Genomic DNA, 20,403 nt, shown 5'->3' on the forward strand with positions numbered 1-20,403 from the left:
CCCTGCTGTCCTCTCTTCCATATTATCCACTATGTATACCTAGCAGGAACGGGAAGATAATGTTTCCGTATGCACTCATCTCATGGGATTCCCATAGCGAGACCATGGTATAGGGAATATGGGTGTAAATAATGTAACTTATCATTAGGGGTGCATTTGTAGCGACTACACACATTGGTGGAAATTCTGTCACAGACTTTCAGCCATTGCTAGAAATTCCGCAGGCAGGTAGGTTTGCTCATTTTAGCAGGAATCCATCTGGGTGATTTACGCCTTCCTAGGGGGCATGCCAAATTATGGCAACATTCCCCCAGAGTTGCAAAATCTGCAGCAGAAGGATTATACTTCTGCTGCTCAAACTCTGAACCTGACCCTTGTTGTATTTGCGTCTATAGAATAGGTCTGCAATATGAACAATCTTCAAATCCCATACTGCAGTTCAATACCGCATTCATACTTACACCTCTGAAGAATGATGAATTTCCATCTACCTCACATTCGGCTAGGGGCAAACCCTGTACTTATCTGCTGCAATGGGGAAAAAGGTAGTGGGTAAATGTGTTTCAAATATTGATGCTGAATTTATTTTTACCGATTTTAAACCATTACCTATTATGATCACACATATTACCTCACCCGTTTGAGGTTCTTGTACTGATTCTCCGTAGGCTACCTCTCTATGGAAACCTCCCTCTAATCTGTCACTCATCTCTCTCCACTCCTTCTGCTGCTCGTAAATTCACGTTCTCACTTTTCACTCACCCCTTTAAGACTCCCAGGCGCTGAATGTCTTGTTGGGTGACTCATGCTGAACAGTAGTGGGGCTCCCTACCAGTGACTATTCACCCCTCTGCTCGGAGGGAAGGGGGTGAGAGGCGTTAGCAAATTAGTGAGGAGAAGCAATGCAGAGTCTGGTTGAGAGTCAGAGCACAAGCTGAGCCATCCATCAGCCTGTCCAGTTTTCAGTGTTTATTTTGTTGTGAATTTCAGTGGTGTTTTATCAGTGCTTTCCAATATTTTGAAATCTATGCTTATCAGTGTTTGTTGAGGTGCCAACCCCCTAAAATAGACAACTACGTTTTCCCAAAAAAGATGCTCTTTTTGCAGTGATCGTTATAAAGCTTGTATTTAATTCAAAGGAGAAGTAATGCGGGGTATGTAGAGCCTAGACTGTTTTATAGCATAGACAGCCGGTGGCTTCTTAAATTCTTCGGTAATAATGTTGTTACAATTTTGTAATGAAATATACAGAATTATTATATACAATACTCAGAATTAATATTGCCCTATATTGTTTTAGGTAAAATTTAGAAAGGATCAAAAATGGCAGGCAGAAAACAACTCTCAGGTGCTCAGTACAGAAAAAGAAAATTGGATAGAGAAATAAAACTATCCAAATAGAATGGGTCTATTGAAAAATTTCTACGTCCTCCAAAGAGTTCTCTTGAAATTGCTTGGGCATCAACTTCAACCTCAGAAAAAGATGCCGATATAGGTCTAGCAGACAAGGACATAGAAGTTAACAGCCAAGAGCAAGAAGAACATGTAGTGGATACTGCAAAGGATAACCTTGAAAATGGTGATCAAAGTAAATGCCCGAAAATAACTGAAGAAAGCGTTAAAATAGATTATTCAGATCCTGCTTCCTGGGAAGACTGACCAATAAGTGGAGACAAATTAAGAACTCTTTTCGTTGAAAATGGGCCAAAACAAGTGAGCAAAAAATGTCCTTTAGATGAGAAAATAAGGAAGTTTTCAGCTGTACATTATAAAAGAACACTTCCAAATGGAGAAGAAGTTTACAGTGAATACCTCCAGTATTCTGTATCAACCGATAAAGTTTTCTGTTTTTGCTGCAACGTATTTGGCAGAAATTCAAGTTCAAGTACAAGTCTCACTCAGAATGGATGCAACGATTGGCATAATATATCAGCAATTCTGTCTTCACACGAAAAGAGTGTTGAACATATTACCAACTTCCATAACTGGAAGAGCCTGTATACAAGTCTAAAACAAGACGCAACTATAGATAGTGTTAATACAAAAAAGCTTAAAGAAGAAAAGTACTGGCATCAGATCTTAGAGCGTGTAATATCTCTTGTAAGAGTTCTAGGTGCACAAAATGTGGCTTTCCATGGCAGCAGTGATAAACTTCATGCTCATGACAATGGCAATTTTCTTAAAATTGTGGAATTGCCCACCATGTTTGATCCTATTATGAATGAACATATCAGGAGAATACAGAATAAGGATTCACAATTTAAGTAACATTATTCAAAACAAACTGATCCAAGTGCTATCAAACGGTAGGCAAAGAGAAAATCATTTCATTGGTTAAAAAGGCAAAGTATTTTTCAATCATTCTTGATTGCACCCCAGATATCAGCCGCACGGAACAAATAACCATGATCATAAGATTTGTGGACATCGTGCAATCTTCAGGAACAGAGTCATTTCAGTCTTCTGATGAAGAATTCCAAGAAAGCAGCCTCGTGCAAATAAAAGAACACTTTTTGGGATTTGTACCACTAACCAAAACCACAGGTGAATCAATGAGTCATGTTCTGAGAAATCAGCTCAAAAGCTTGTCATTGCCAATTGAAGACCTACGAGGTCAGGGTTATGATAACGGGAGCAATATGAAGGGCAAGGAAATAGGTCTGCAGAAGAAAATTCTGGATATTAACCCAAGTGTCTTCTATGTCCCCTGCAGTTCCCACACCCTGAACCTCGTGGTAAATGACGCTGCTTCGTGTTGCACTAAAGCAACAGCCTTTTTTGATGTTATACAGCGACTGTATGTATTCTTTGTTGAGTCTCCACATTGATTGAATATACTGAAACGTCATATACCATCTTTGACTATAAAACCTCTGAGTGATACTCGGTGGTCAAGCAGGATCGATGCCTTAACTCCCATCAGGTACCAGTTACCGCATGTGTATGATGCGTTGTTTGAAATTACTGAAGAACAACTCTCCAAAGCTCTTCAGGCACCATGACTAAGGTTGAAGCTGAAGGTCTTCTAAACAGCATATCTTCATTTAAGTTTGTTGTGGCAGTTGTAACATGGCACAGTATATTATTTTAAATCAACTTGACCAGTAAACTGCCGAGAAGCACTTTACTCTAGAGAAAACAGTAAATGAGCTTAAAAATACAGAGGAGTATTTAAAAAACATGAGGAGTCGCATGGAATTTGAGAGAGTTTTGGTTGGTGCTCGAGAGCTAGCTGAAGAAATTAATATTGAGCCACTTTTTCAGCCAGAGACAAGAAGGAGGAAAAGGAAATTTTTTGCTTACGAATCAGAAGATGAACCCATCGCTGACCCCAAAGAGAAGTTCAGAGTAAATTACTATTTTGCAATATTGGACACGGCAATAAGTTCTGTAAAAGAACGATTCACACAGTTGAATAAAATTGCAAGATTATTTGGTTTTCTACACAATATAAGTGACCTCAAGATGAAAACTTCCAAAGAACTCATGGATTTGTATATCAAATTGGAAACAGCTCTAACCCGGCGTCGACCTGGATAAACCCCATCTTTTCTAAAGGACACTGACGCGGCAGCTCTCTGCTCTGAACTTTCAGGAATAAGTCATTGAATACAAAAAAATGCGAAACCCGAATATGTGCTGAACTATCTGTGCCAAAACAAGTTAGAAAATGGCTTTCCTAATTTGTTATTAGCTCTTCGTATCCTTTTGACTTTACCACTATCAGTGTCAAGTGCAGAGAGGAGTTTCTCAAAGCTCAAATGAATAAAAACCTATCTGCTCAGTTCCATGAGCCAAGAGAGACTCATGGGACTAGCCACAATTTTAGTAGAAAAAGACATGGCTTACCAGCTTGACATTAGAGATATTCTTAAAGACATTGCTAAAATAAAGGCAAGGAAGGTACCACTGGATTAAGAGAAAGAAACCAAAACACCACTGAAGTTAGAAGACAGAAATTTAAAAATGAAATAAAATATAATGAACAGGGCTTATTTAGTTATTTGATGTTTGGTGTGTTTTATTGTTTAATGTTAAATACAAGTTCTTTTATATCTAATGCATCAATTCTTCTGGCCTGGATGACAGGGGGAGAGAGTGATGGTAGTAAAAGGTAGGGGGCGGCATTTTTCAATTCTCGCCTAGGGCGGCAAAGCACCTAGAAATGGCCCTGGCTACCGCGACGCCACCTTCCGATGCGCAGAGGTACTGCTGATGAAAAACTCTCCGGATCCAGTCTGACGCCTGGGGGTAATTCTAAGGTAAGAAATCTATAAGTAACGTGTTTCTTTCAGATACCATGAGCAAGAGTCTAGAGAAAAATGACTTCTTGGGCCGGAACTAAAAGGGCACATTTAAGAATGACTGCTTAGTGCAGAAAATGTTAAACCTACAATAATTAGTAAACATTCTATGAGTACTCTTAATCCTACAAGTGATTAATACATTTTACAGCATCTTACAAAGTTTCTACACATTTCATGTGATGTGCACCTTTCAGCTACGTGTCGTTTTTCTATGTGAAACATTTCTGCAGCAGTTTAAATTCATTCTAAAGTGCAAATCTAACATATGTAAGTCAAATTGTTATTTTAATCTAATTTCCCCCAGTTCCCGCCCTTTTGATAATAGTAAATCATCACACTAATTTAGGTTTCACACTCAAATCTTAAGTCTAGAAAGCACATTTCATCTTCAGATGAGTCTTGTCTTTTTCTTTTTATTGCATGGTTAAGCTGAAGTTACTTCATGTAGTTGTCATTTATAATTCCCATCAAACCCATGTTTTTTTAGTTGAAAAGCATCCGGTCTTTTGCACACAATTTAGTTACAGCTCAGAAATAGGACCTAGCGAAAAATTAAGCAGAGTCTTATTAGTATTGGCATAACTATATCTTTACTTATTCCCTTCCCAGCTGTTGAAAACTATTTTCCAATTGTGCTCAAGCCTTTCCTAAAATTCTTATACAAATTTGGTGATTCCAATTCATGTAAGTCGGGTTTGAATCCTTTGCTAAAGCTTAATTCTGCTTGCTTTAATCTGGTATGTACACACAGCAGTTGGTTCATTTCATCATATGACAGACTTTCTTGGCAACAAGGCTCTCTAAAGCAAGACTGTCTTGCAAAACCACAGACCTTATAGTAATTAGTTCAGTGTTAATTAGGAGTAAAGCTCCTGATGTGCCATTTTATCAACTACGGTAGCCAACTTTCCAATCTTTTCGTCATTTAATATGATTCCCACTGGTGGTATCACTGCTCCAAAATATCTTCTACCATTGAAGCTCTAGTCTCTGTGTTGCATTTCTGTCTGTGTGATGGTGCTAAGGTTAATGCTTCTATACTTGTGACATGGTGCATCTTTGGAATTAATATCCCTAAATAGCAGATTCCTTCCCAATCAGCAGGTAGCAAGAAATAATCATTCTGTCCACATATTTAGCATACCCGTTATTGCGTTCTCGTTTCCCTTTCAAAATGTGAGATGACCCTCCCATTTATTTGAATGTGTGTTCGCAATTGCTAATCCCTACATGTCTGGTTCTCTTTTGTGTCCTTCCTTTGTAAAAGCTAATTTTTCCTTTGGGTCGACTGTCTAATCTGAGTTTTGGGTAGACAATCTTCTTTCAAATTAATTTTCCTCCTTCTTCTATACATTCGAGAACATATTCCTTTCAGTCTGTCATCTTTGTCATGTTCACGTACCTTTCTTCTAATGCTATGATGTAAGCATTCTCTTCAGATCACATTAAGCAGTTTTAGGTTTGCTTATAGGATTTTACACTATCTGTGGGCAAGTGTGGAAAGGAAGAATACCGAGCTGTAGCCATAGTTTTGGCTTGCGGGTGTAAGTTTATGCTCTCCATTAAAGGCACTCTTGATTACACTAAATTATAATTTGAGTAAAAATATTCAAAATCCTCGTCTATATACTAGTGAAAGGAAAATACTACAGGAGATTGCATAGAACAAGGGGATGTGAAAAAAAACTAGTTACTTACCTGTACACTATGGTTCTCCAGTACGATCTTTCATAAATTCACATGCTTGTATCTTCCCCGTCGTCATCGTGGGAGTCTCACGGTAACAGAATGACCATAGCAGTACTAGAAAAAACTGCATAGCAAAATCCCATAGGGAATCATTATTTGGTAATCAAACCTCATCATTATTTGGTCCAAAACCCAGCCAATCAGCTGCCAGCCCTGACATCACACTCCCCAGCAGAGCCATCCTTCCTCAGATTTCCAGCCCCAAGTGAGAGACAAGGATATATCTAGAGATAAAAAGGTTCTACCTGAGAAATGGGGAGGCGGGCGGGCCGCATGTGAATCTATGAAAGATAATACTGGAGAACCATAGTGTACAGGTAAGTAACTAGTTTTTTCTCCAGTATTCAATCTTTCATAGATTCGCATGCTTGTATCAGAATAGCGAGCAGTACTTATACCAAACTGCGTTTCCAGGATAGAACCCCAAATGGTCTGTGGGCTCTGCTCTTCTGTCTAGAATATTAACATTCATAACAGTATTCAAAACATTCAAGAAAATAAAGTTAGGAAGACATATATACATTTGCAATATGTATACCAGAACATATATATATACATATATATCTTGATAAATACCTTATTAAAATAGATGACGTAGAACTGCCTGTCCCACTGCTGCATCCTTTTTCCATGCTGCATCTAGACAATAGTGCCTAGTGAAGGTGTGTGCATTTTTCCACGTCGCTGCTCTGCAAATGTCCGGCAAAGACACTCCTGCAAACAGAGCCGTAGAAGTTGCCATTTTTCTCATAGAATGCACGTGCACCTTGGATTGTAGAGGTTTTCCAGCTTTGACATGACAAGGAAATGGCCGAAGTTATCCACCTTGAAATACTAGATCTGGAGAGCGCCAGACCTTTCTTGGGACCAGAAAAAGCCACAAAATTTGGTTTGTTTTTCTGAAAGATTTTGTTTTATCAATGTAGAATTTTAAACACCGTTTAATGTCTAAAGAGTGTAGGGCTCTTTCCGCAGATGACCAAGGATCTTTAAAGAATGTAGGTAACACTACCGGCTCATTCAGATGAAAGTTGAAAGGGACCTTAGGAATGAACTTTGGATTCGTTCCAAGGATAACTCTATCCGGTCGGAATTGGAGGAAAGGTTCTGCAATTGAGAAGGCTTGAATTTCGCTGACCCTTCTTGCCGACATGAGAGCTAATAAGAAGGCCGTTTTCCATGAAATGAACTGTAAATCCGTTTTATGTACCAGTTCAAACGGCGGTTTCATGAGCTGCGTAAGAACCGTATTAAGCTGCCAAGAGACTATTGGACGTTGCACCGGGGGAAACATCCTGAAGAGTCCTTTGAGAAATTCTTTTATCACTCTTTGAGACCAAAGAGATGGACGGTCAGGAACTCTCGTATATCTTGAGAAAGCAACCAAATGCACTTTTATAGACATATGTGAAAGTCCAGATTTAGCCAAATTTAAAAGATATGGAAGAATTTGTTCTGAGGAGACGTGAAAAGGATGTCGATTTTTAGATACACACCATTGACAAAATCTCTTCCATTTAGCCGAATATGTTTTATTTGTAGAGATTGCCCGAGATCGTGACAGAATATCTCGGCATTCCTGAGAAATATTCAAAGATTGGAATTCATGCTCGTGAGGTTCCATGCTGACAAGTTCATAGATTTCAAATTTGGAAGGGGAATTTGACAGTTGTTCATAGTGATCATATTCTGCAGTAATGGAAACTGTATCCTGGGTGCCACTGATAATTTGAGAAGTTCGGAGAACCAAGCTTGTCTCGGCCATGCTGGGGCTACAAGAATCAAATGGCACGGTTCCGATTTCATCTTTCGCAACACTCTCGATATCAGAGGAAATGGAGGGAATGCATACGCGAACATACCTGTCCAGCGCATCTGAAGAGCATTGTCCCACAAACCTTTTTGTGAAAACCTGCTTGCAAAGTGTTTGCATTTTGAGTTGTGGTGATTCGCGAACAGATCCAGCGATGGGGTGCCCCATAGATGAAATACTCTGAGAAGCTGGCTTTGGTCCAATTCCCAATCGTGAGAAACACTGGACGATCTGCTCAGAACATCTGCTCTTGTGTTGTCTACTCCTGGAACGTGCTGGACTTGAAGTGATATGTTGCGAAGCAGAAGCCACCTCCAAATTTCCTGCGCTTGTTTCGACAGGAGTTTTGATTTTGTATCCCCTTGTTTTAGAAGGTAAAACATTGATGTAGTGCTGTCTGTTTTGACAAGTACTGTTGAATCGTGAATTCTGGGGAGAAACGCCTGTAATCCCAAGAAGATCGCTTTTAGCTCTAGCAGGTTGATGTGAAGTTGAGCTTCGCGGTTTGACCAGTGACCTTGATTTTCGAGGTCTTGGAGATGCGCTCCCCAACCTTGTAGCAATGCATCTGTTATCATAACATAACTGATTCTGTGGTTCAAAAAGCAGACCTTCTGTCAAATGTTCTCTGATCTTCCACCATGACAGGGCCTTTTGTATCTGAGGAGTGATAACTATCCGATCTTCGAAGGACCCTTGAGATTGAATCCATTGTTTGTCTAGGAGCTCTTGAAGAGGCCTCATGTGAAGTTTGCAATTGGGAAGTAAGGGGATACAGTAAGACATCATCCCCAGCAATGATTTGTAGATTCTCACTGAAACGCACTTTTTTATTTGCATATGCGACACCAGGCTTATGATTTTCTGAATACGCTCCTTTGAGGGATAAGCTTTTGCTTCCTTTGAGCGAAGCATAGCTCCCAGAAATTGAAGGGACTGAGATGGCATGAGGTGCGACTTTTCTAGATTGATCCTTAGACCCAGACGACTGAAGCGATCCATGCAACATTGCAGAGAGCGCTGGGTTTCCCTGAACGAAATACCCTTTATGAGTCAATCGTCTAGGTAAGGGAAAATTTGGTGACCTTGAAGTCTTAGGTGTGCCGCCACTGGCGCCATACATTTCGTAAAGACCCATGGCGCCGACTTCAGACCGAAAGGCAATACTTTGAACTGGTAATGGCGCCCCGCCACCATGAAACAAAGAAACTTTCTGTGATTTATATGAATCGGGATGTGAAAATAAGCATCTAAAAGGTCCAGGGATGCCAAATAATCTCCCTTGCAGAGAAGTAGGAGTATTTCCTGCAGGGATAACATTCGAAAAGATTTCTTTTTGATGAATTTGTTCAAACCTCTCAGGTCCATTACCTGCCTCCATTTCGATGTGTCTTTTTTCTTTATTAAAAAGAAATGCGAATAAAAGCCTTTACCTCATTGAAGACGTGGAACCTCTTCTATTGCTTCTTTTTGTAAAAGGGATAACATTTCCGCCTTGAGGGCTGATAGGTGTTCTTGCTTCCTGTGTATAGGAGGGTGATTTGGAGGCTTCTGTATGAATTCCAGGGTATGGCCTTGTTTAATCACGTCCAATACCCATCTGTCTGTTGTTATCGACAGTCAAGCCTGATAAAAGAGGTAATGATCCTTGACGTCTGAACATGTGGCGGGCGCTTTGACAGTGTCACTGTCGTCTATTAGATTTTTGCGATTTACCTCTCGCAGAAGACTTCCCTCTGGACTGCTGCTGATATGTGTTTGAGTATCGAAATTGTTGGCTATTTGAAAATTGGCGATACCCCTGCTGACTGTATGGCTGGTATCTGTTGGATTGGTATGAAGATCTTTGATTATATTGTCCTCTAGTTCCTCTCTTCCGAAAGGACTGGAACCTGCCCTGCTGAAGAGACCCCAACGCTCGCGCAGTGTCTGTGTCGGCTTTGATACTTTGGAGGGCATCATCTATATGTTTTCCAAAGAGATTATCTCCGTCAAACGGCACGTCCACTATTTTTGCTTGGACTTCCAGTCTAAAAGAAGTGGCTTTAAGCCATCCTTGCCTTCGGAGGGCCACTGCACCCGCCATTTACCTGAATGCTACCGATGACCAATCCATCGCAATATCTATGGATTCAGATGCCGCCCTAGCCCCATCTTGTAAAATGGCGGCCGCTTCTTCCTTCTTATCCTCTGGTAGATAGGCCAACAAAGGTGCTATATCTGACCACATCTGCCTATTATATCTACTAATAAGAGCTAAAGCATTTGGAGCTTTAATGGCGGATGCTACCATCACAGCAAAATGCTTCCCCGCACCATCCATTCGCCTTCCTTCCTTATCCGGAGGAGCTGCAGAAGTGGAAACTGGGTTTTTGGAGTGTCTTTGAGCGGCTTACATCACTACAGACTCCGGCTGCGGATGTCGAATTAAACAAGCATGAGAAGATTCTGGGGCTTGATATTTTTTCTCTATTCTGGGTACCGAGGCAGCAACCGAAGCTGGATTCTTCATTATTTTTAATCCCTCGTCCCAAATGTGATCAATAATTGGAATCGATCTAATGGATTTCCGTGATTCCTCGCTGAAATCGTAAAGAAAACACTCAGCTTCTTGTACCGGAAGTGGAAGTTCAAATCTTCGATGCTTTTTCCATAATGTCATGGAAACCTCCAATATCTTGTGGCGGAGAGTTTGCCGGCGATGGTGATGGAGACGGCGTAGTAGGTAGAAAGTACTGATCACATTCTATCCCAACCAGATTGTCCTGAAGAAGTTCCCCTTCTTTTGATTGATCTGCAGCACTCTCCTCTAAATCATCCCTAATAGGAGGAGATTGAACCTTTTGAGTTGAAAAATTGGGAGGAGGTTGAGGTAGTTGAATTTGAGTAGGAGCAGATGAAGTTTGAGGTTTGAGTGTTAGCCTCAGGAAAACGTCGATAATAGTCGTTGATCAGGAGCCGTAAGTCAGTCACTAGAGAAATTGGCATTGAGATAGTTTCTTCTCTCAAATCAGGTTGTGATTCTTTCTCATCCTCATAATCATATGACTGCTGAAAAGACTCATATCTTTTTGACTCATGCACTGGATGATCCTGGAAAGAGAATACTTCTTGAACCTCCTGATATTCTTCATCATCCGTTTCCTGACTCTTTATCTGAAGTTGAGAAGGACTATATGCTACTCCTGATGACTCTTCATCTTCTGACTGCAATTCCAGCAGATTAGATGGAGGAAGCGGACAAATCTTTGTCCTGCTGGTAAAATCTGAAGATTTCTTCATCGTCGACGAACCCGTCGACGGTGGAATAGACTTTAATGATATTGTTGTCTTTGCTTTGGGAGATTTAAAAGATGTTGTCGACGGAGCTCCCGTCGACGTAGTTCTCGTCGACGAGGAAATACGAATTCATCGTCGAGGTCACTGACTATGGAGTCGTCGACGAGGTCATAACCGGCCTCCCAATCGACGGGGTCGTCGATGACCCTTTCTTCGACAACTATGTCTTAGTCGTCGACGCAGCTATCGTCGTCGAGATGGTAGTCGTCGACAGAGTCGCTCTCGACGTTTTCATTGAAATCAGTGCCAGCGACGCCCCAGTCTTCGTCGACGGAGCTGAAGATACCTCTCTTGACCCGGAGGATTTTTTCAGAGGGGTATGAGGAAGAGAAGACGAAGAAGCCTCTTTGTCTTTGGTTTTCTGCTTTTTAAGCTCTACTTTCTCCTCAGAAGCAGAAGATTCTCTTTTTAGATGACTGAGAATCAATTTCTTCTTCAGAGTCAGAATCTGAAGTGACCTTTTTTTGAAGCCACAACAGTAAACGTGCCTCCCTGTCTCACAGAGTTTTTGCAGAAAAGGTTCTGCAATGCTTGCAGTCCTTAGGCACATGTTTAGGATGAAGACAGTACAAGCAGTCCTTGTGGGGGTCTTCAGAATACAGTCTAGGTTTCCCATAGGATCTGCAGGGCCTGAAGAGCCTCTTTTTAGAGCTTTCAGCCATAGTAAGTAAAATATGAAATACAGTACCTCAAATCCAGAAGAAAGAACTGTCAGTTGAAAAAGGTCAAAAGTTCACTCAGGAACAAAACTGAGCAAGGCTCAGGGAGACTACTTCTCACACGAAGGCGGTTGGAAATCTGAGGTAGGATGGCTCTGCTGGGGAGTGTGATGTCAGCGCTGGCAGCTGATTGGCTGGGTTTTGGACCAAATAATGATGAGGTTTGGTTACCAAATAATATGATTCCCTATGGGATTTTGCTATGCAGTTTTTTTCTAGTACTGCTATGGTCATCCTGTTACCGTGAGACTCCCACCATGACGACAGGGAAGATACAAGCATGTGAATCTATGAAAGATTGAATACTGGAGAAATAGGTGACTTCTGAAACTGTAGTCTGCAAGTGTACACAGACATAACAATCCTTAACATCTAAAGCATGAGTGCATTTTTGCACTAATCTAGAATAAACATTTGTGGAGTGATCTTCTTTCTTGTAATTCACAATTTTTTTTGTAAAGACAGTATCACTAAGGTTTTGTGTAAGTGTATTTGTGACATTAATCCTACAGGGCTCTGAATTGGGCATTTGGTGAAATCCTACTAATACTATTGAAATCATTATTACTGCTATTACGGAAATCACATGCAATACGTTTGCACATATTCCTAATGCAACACATTGTTCTAGAGTCAGTACTTGGTTAAATTTATAAAGAATTTGTAGACAGCTTCTACATTTATAGCTGTAAAGGAGTCCTCTTTTCCTTAGTTTTTCTTTGTTAATGCAGCTCCCTAACAGACAATCCTTAACTCTACTCCGTGTTCTTCTAAATGTAATCTCTATCTCTTCTGTAAGTTTCGTCTCAGACCAAGGTTAGGCTTCTGTAAAGCAAATAGCTATAACAATAAACAACTAATAGACATGGTTCATAATCATTCTTTTTATTCAAGTTTGTTTTACTTTTTCAATGGCTCTATCGCTGAAACAACAGTTTTTTAGTCTTTTAAGGGAGGGTTCTAACAGTTCAGAATTCATGTCGCATAGATTTTCCAAAGTCACATTTAGCGCTGCATTTGCAAAGTAAAACCATTTAGGTGCAAAATATCTTGGGCAAGGTATTAGAGTTTTTCTAGATCTCCTTAGGATATGGTGATTTGGATCATGAGAGTTTTCGTTTTCTGTCTCACTCTCTTCAGGAACTGCTTCAGTAATTTGCGCTATTGACGAGCTCCTTTTTAGACCATCTTTCTCTTTAGGTTATGGCAACTATGCCTTGCAATGGTTCCTTCTTCTCGCCAAGCTCATTCCTTCACCAGAATCTTGTTCTTCTCCTTGTGCGTTTTCACAAGATTTCCAACATACAGTTCACTTTCTGCTACATCAGCTTCTGAGACCTCGATGCCGCTGTGCGTAACTTCAGACACTTGTCTTTTGACTTGGAAATCTTCATTCCTTTCTTCTCTCTGCACTTCACCTGGCACTTATTCGGGTGCCTCTTCAAGTGCTGGTGCTGCAGGTCTAAGTGTTCTCTCGACTGCTGACGAGACCACTAATGTTCTTCTCTCTGGGTCATAGATCAAAGCGCTTCTTCTGAATAACTCATTCTCCTGGTGTGTGAGGCATGAATCCAATTTGGAATACCAGCACATTTAACAGCAGAATTTGACATCAGTATGATTTGGTGGGGAGCTTTCCATCAAGGTTCAAGACAAGTCTTCCTAATGTGCTTCTTGAGCAAGACGAAATCACCAAGATTAAGGTTGTGGCACTGTTCTTGATGAGGGTCTTGTGTAGCAACAGATACCGGATAATAAACAGAAAGAACCTCATCAGCGAGTGCCTTGCAGTAGTCCAAAACTATGTAGTCTGTGATGTTCACCAAGGCATTCATGGGCACAGATGGTAACCTCATGGCCCTCCCCATTAGTATCTTATAGGAAGAAAGACCTGTCTTCCTGTATGGAATACTTCGGACATTCATCAGCACAACAAGTAAAGCGCCTGGCCATTTCAGTGAGGTTGAAGTGCATACCTTTGCCAATCTAGATTTTATTGTTACATTCATTTGCTCAACTATGCCGGATGCTTCTGGTCTGTAAAATATTCATTGTTGAAGTGAGTTCCTGTCTGACTCAAGAATGTCCAGCATCCCGAACCTTGATATGATCTCTTGCAATAACAGTTTAGCTACAGTGAGACTGTCATTTCTCCTCATTGGGTAGGCTTCCATCCATCTTGAGAATACATAGATAATCACCAGGATATATCTAAACCTATTATGCACAGGCATCTCAATAAAATCCATCTGCAGTCTGTTAAAGGGACCACGTGTCGTATGCCAACAACTAAACGTGAGAAAGAGGACACAGGTTAGAAGCACACACATAGCGAGATCATATGGCCAGACGTGGATCCCATGCTCACTGTGTCACTGGATTCATGCTAGCCTGGCTGATGAGGGATGATGCCCCGAAACCGGTCCCAGGATGCTTGTTTCCGGTCCAGGGAGGACCTGGCTTGGCAGTTCTGGCTGGACTGTTCCCATAAGGAACAGGATCAAGACTGAGGTGCGTATGGCTGGGTCCAAACTGGGGTGGCATGGGGAGCAAAAGAACTATGGATTTAACCCAGATCTCTAGACTGGGGGTGAATGTTTGATTTGCTCGGCCTTCCGTCCATCATCTGTGTGTCTTTTCCTTTCTTGCCCTAAGTGCACTGGGTATGCCCAGACGTGGGTCCCCGGGCTGTTTCACTGGCTTCAAGCTAGCCTGGCTGATGAGGTGTGATGCCCCGAAACCAGTCCCAGGATGCACGTTTCCGGTCCAGGGAGGACCTGGCTTGGCAAGTTCGGGCTGGACTGTTCCCATAAGGAACAGGGTCAAGACTGATTTGCATATGGCTGGGTCGAAACTGGGGTGGCATGGTGAGCAAAAGAACAATGGATGTAACCCAGATCTTGTGACTGGTGGTTTGAATGTTTGATTTGCTCTGCATTCTGTCCATCATCTGTGTGTCTTTTGCTTAGTTTACTCTTAGGCATGAACGAGAAGGACATGATCAGGCTCATTTAGATACTTAATATGAATGAAAATAGATTTGTACCGCGCAAAACTCAACCCGATGGGCATCAAGGCGCCTAACATAATATGATGAATCACCATGCTGTGCTTAAGCATACGCTTTCCCAAAGAGCCAGGTCTTAAGAGCTTTCTTAAAGAGGGGCAAAGATGATAGATCCTTGAGCTCGAAAGGGAGAGCATTCCATAGCCGAGGGGCCACTGATGCAAAGGCTCTACCTCCCCATCTTGACTTTTTAATGAGGGGGATAACAAGGAGGTTCTGTTGGGAAGATCTAAGGCATCTGCTGGGAGCGTAATTAGAGAGCAAAGATCCAGTCAGCCGCTCCTGCTACAAGAGTCTTATAGACTAGGCAGATGATTTTGCCAATGGAGATTCTTCCTGGCTAAAGTGGCAGAGGCAGAGCACGGAAGATCCAGAACAAATCTCGCTGCTGAATTTTGTATTACTTGCAGGCGATGTAGCAATCCCTTGTTAGTCTCTGTGTATAGTGCATTGCAGTAGTCTAAGCGAGAGCCGACTAATGCTATGGCAGTTTGTTTTCTTGCCTGTGGGGATAAGTAGTGAGCTATTCTACGAAGGATTTTTAGAACTCCCCAGCAAGTAGCTACCGTTCTGTGGATCTGTAAGTTCATGGCCAGCTCGGTGTCAAAGATGACCCCTAGGTTTTTTGCCGACTGTGAAGGAGTGGGACAAGTTCCTAGTGATGGCGGCCACCATTCACTCGACCAGGCGTCCCTGTCCTTTCCGAAAATCAGCACCTCGGTCTTATCGCCATTCAGCTTCAAGGAGTTGAGAGTCATCCAGTCGGCCACCGACTGCATGCAGCTCCTGAAGCTGAGCGCTGTGATGCTGACAGACCGTGACAGGGACACCATGATCTGAGTGTCGTCTGCATACGACACTACCTCCATTCCCTGAGATCTCACTAGTCTAGCAAGAGGGGCTACATATATGTTAAATAGGGTCGGACTTAAAGCCGACCCTTGTGGCACCCCACATTGCAGAGACTTTACAGGGGAGAGGTATTTGCCCATTTTGACCCTCTGCTCCCTGAGCTCTAAAAAGGAGGATAGAAGGTTCAGGGCAGGCCCCTCCACCCCCAGCTCCCTCAGTCGAGATGTTAGGACTGAGGGAGAAAGGGTGTCGAATGCAGCGGTCAGATCCAACAGAACCAGCACCGTGGTCTGTCCTTTATCTACATTCATTCTGATGTTATTAGTCACAACTGTGAGTGCAGACTCTGTGCTGTGAAGTTTGCTGAAACCATGTTGGGTCTGATCAAGGAACCCAGAGGAGTCAAGGAATGCAGATAAATGATGATTCAGGTGCATCTCAAGCATTTTGGCTGGGGCAGGTAAAAGAGAAATTGGTCTGAAATTTTTTAGAACTGCAGGATCCAGTGATGGTTTCTTGAGTAGCGGCCTGACAATCGCCTTCTTCCAAGCCGAGGGGAATACCCCATGACGTAGAGAGCTATTCATGACCTCCAAGATGTAGGGAAGGAGGATGTCCCTACATTCCTTCAGGATTTTAAGCGGACATGGATCCAGGGGAGAAGAGGACTTTGTCCTGTTCAGGAGGAAGTTAAGATTTTCCAAAGTGACAGGAGGGAAATTCATAAGGGTCTTGTCAGGATCCTTCGACCATGTTTCTAGAATTGCCAGATCAGTGGCTATATGCGTTCCCAGCTGCTTCTTCTGTGTTTCCAAATGCATGGAAATATCTACGATTTTAGTGTGGAAGAAGCTTGAGATATTATCGCAGAGCTCCTGAGAGCCTATTATGGGATCAGGTACCTGTAGTGAACAAAGGGAATCTACGATTTTGAAAAGTTCCCTTGATGATGTCAAGGATGTGGTAATGTTGGAGAAGTGGTCTTGTTTGGTTTTAATGACTGTGGCCTTATAGAGTTTTAGGGAACTTTTGTACATTTCTCTGTCTTTCATGTCCCATGTCCTCCTCCACTGTCTTTCCAGTCTTCTACATTCTTGTCTCATAAGCCTAAGCTGCTCCCCAAACCACGGGGCGGAGGGTTTACGTCTCGCGTCATACCTGGGGGTTGCCGGAGCTAAAATGTCCACTGCCCCATGAATGCAGTCGGCTAATTCCGAGGCTGCTTTCTCTGGGTCCGAAATCATAGAAAAGGTTCTGAGAAACGGGGCCAGGGAATCATTAGAGATATATCCGAGTACACAGGTCAGTGACACTTAGGCAAGCATGATCAAACTCTTCACTTTTGTCATTGTGTTCTGTATAGGCATCAGAGTAGAAACGTTCAACACATTGTTTAACAGTAAAATTTTCAGAGGCCAGAAGGGCCTGTTCATATTTTATGAGCCCTCTGTTCGTAAGGTTATGAGTCTTAGTTAACAGCAATTCAACTGAGTGTTCAAATGCAGGGGAAGGGGATCACCACCCCTGCACCTCACGACTATAATCCCGAGCTGCAAAGTCCAGGGCAGGAAGGTGCTTCCTCCTGGGCCTCATATCTATAGTCGAACGCTGTGGAGCCCAGAGGAGGGGGCCCCACAGCACTGTATCCCCACCGCCATTGTGTACTACTGCAAGCCCCGAGGGGGGGTGGTTCCACGCCCTAGGCATCACAGCAAAGGTCTATTGCTCGAAGACCCATGGGCGGAGGCCCCCACTGCCTGCGACCTTGCGCATATGACCCAGCAACGTGAATGCATCTCAGCAGGGATTTAATGAAAGTCCTATAGTGGGTCTTGTAATCATGGTTTATCCCTATGAGGCCCAGGAATGGTGGTCAACTTTCCATTATCAGTTCAAAGGAAATGTGTGGAGACATTGCGCATGCTGAAACATCAGAAGATGTTAGGGGAGCAGTGGGGCTATGAGCAGCCCAGCATTTTTTCAGAGTTTCATTTTGAACCCCCTCCTCTAATTCAGACCATATTAAAAGATACGTACTTAAACAGTGCAATATATACATGCACAGCACAGGAAAGCTAATCAAGACTGCTAAAAAAGACTAAACTCAACGTTGGAAAACAAAAAAGTCTCTCCTATCCAAACAAGTATTGGCATACATATAATAATGTACCTAACCACAAAATCAGACATGTCAACCGTCCTTCTGATTTATGGTTGGACAACACAATTATTATAAGTACATTATCTTTTTGCTCCTCAAAAAAAAATATTTCTGTATATGAAACTTTGATACTGTGTTCTTGTGCTGGCAGGGTAGGCACATCCTGCAGGAGCACTTGTTTTGGGACTATGTGTATCTGCCCCAGTTGTTATTTCGTCTTAAAAGGAAACACAGCTGGGGACTGAGTTTATCAACTGTGATTAATTCTCCTACTGTTTCTAAGTTCTGATCCCTTTACCACCTCTGGAAGTAAACCTTAACTGCCCGTTATTGCACATTTTGAAGGATCAGTTTAGAAAATGAACAATGCTGGTATCCAAATGAAATAGTCTTAAAGTATGAAGAAACTGTAGTCACTATTAGTGTCTACTGTGAATACTGGCCAGTAACTACCCACTGTTACAGGACCTGGTCCATGGGTGTGTTTTAGCCATAGAACTAGGATATTTTATATCTAATCACAAATTTACTATTTCAACTAAATAAGATGGAAATAAACACTGTTTTCTAAATCTGGGTATGGCCTACAGCACAGACATTTCCCAGGGAAGAGGTGCCCTTTGGCCTTGCTATACGAATCACCGTATCACCGTCTCCCCAGTTGTGGCCTAGTGGACTGCTTGGAAATGTAGAACGAGGAGAGACTGTTCTTAGTCCTGGCGTTCGCTATATTTTGCGCTCTTAGGCAATCATTGCTCTTCTTCCGTTAATGCCGAACTGGGAGTATTTAAATCCAGTGTTAAAGCTGCTAGTAAGCGTACAGATAACAAAATGTACTGGATATAACCTGGGGGATATGAGAAGTGCCCAGCCACATGGTATATTCACCAAAATTCAAGTTAGAGGAAAAATGTATATCCTTTGCAACAAAAAGCTGTTTGCTGTAGCCTCGAGACTAATAATTTAACAAGTTCTTTGATCCTGTGAAAATAAAACTCTCCCTGTGCCTTCATCCACTTATCTTACAAATGGCCACCACTTCGAAACCGGCTTTATGGAAGTAACAGCAGCAGCTCGCCAGTAAGAGGGACACCAGCGCGGAACCCCCCCCCTTCAATATTGGTTACATGTGTACCAGTTTTTACATGAAAACAAACCTTTTTTACTGATCATTTGTTTTTATGTAAAAAGCTGCAATATCATGTTAGCACCAGAGGGGGCTCTATGGTGTGCATTCATGAGTGCTTTGCCTCATACAGCCCTACTCCACACATTCCCATTCCATAGCAGACATTTCACAAACTTCAGGCTGTGCAGCTAATGGAGCTTTGGTGGGACAGACAAAATGAGATGCTCATATGCCCTAGGAGAAGCCAGGTTAGGGAAGAAGGGTCGAACTCAAATACTTTCCTGGCTTCTGATCAGGCAGAGGCTTGAGCATATGAATACAATAAAAAGCAGAAGCTCTGGTGTCAGCTTCCAGGTCTTCGAAGCAGGAGGCACAAATTCATGATTTTCAGGACCAGCCAAGCAGGAATTGCAGTTCGGAGAGTGTCGGAGGTAAGTTTCAATACTGCAATGTGTGGATTTCTGAACGTGTGCATGCAAGTGTTTCTATGGATATATGTCTGTTCAATTGCGGGCGTGGTGAATGTCCGACGTATTAATAATGCCCAAGCTTCCATATTTTAAAGAAATACAATTGTTTAAATTTCCAGGACACTTTAGCATATTTACGTGATATTTGTTGTATGATTTATAAAGCAAATATTTTAAGGGCTCATCGAAAAAATTAACAAAAATGCACTGACTGCACCAGGTTAGGCAGTGCATTTTTGTTCCACTGAAACAAAAACAAACGTGGTGCAGTCAGTGCATTTTTGTTCATTAATATGTTGCATTGTAGCACCGCACTGAGAAATGCTTATTAAAAGTGACAATTTTTCAAAATAAACCATTAGTGAACTTAGAGGCGAGGCAGTTGATGTAAAAACCCTGCACGTGACCCAGATTATTATATATAAACATTATAGTCCATAAAATCGAACAATATGTTTGTGTACAGCTGGTATGCTGAACTCGCATATTTGAAAGTACTTTCGTATGCCAATAGTGAAGAAAAAGTAGTTTTGGTGAATTAAAATACTTACACAATTTAAGAGGAGAAGCTGTGATTTAGGCAGGTTTTCTGATTTCACTGTGTACAAATCAACCACTAAATGGGTATCCGTCTTTTTTCCGTTACTGCTCTGTGGTGTCCTCTGTGCATTTGTCTGCAGTTTTCATATACCGCAAACTCGACCCGAAGGTATTGAGTGCCTTAGTGAGTACCAGTTGCGTCACACAAGATCACATAAAAGAGCAAAGCCAAGTAACCACAATCTACTGACCCTATC

General features: G+C 42.0%; 1 pseudogene; it reads left to right on the plus strand.

Annotated features, from left to right (window-relative positions):
* Nucleotides 1-2,190: 2,190 nt before the first annotated feature.
* LOC146831240 (uncharacterized) lies at nt 2,191-3,540 on the plus strand (annotated as a pseudogene).
* Nucleotides 3,541-20,403: the final 16,863 nt, after the last annotated feature.

The sequence above is a fragment of the Triturus cristatus genome, chromosome 5_1, assembly GCF_964204655.1.
Source record: "Triturus cristatus chromosome 5_1, aTriCri1.1, whole genome shotgun sequence".
NCBI lineage: Eukaryota > Metazoa > Chordata > Amphibia > Caudata > Salamandridae > Triturus > Triturus cristatus.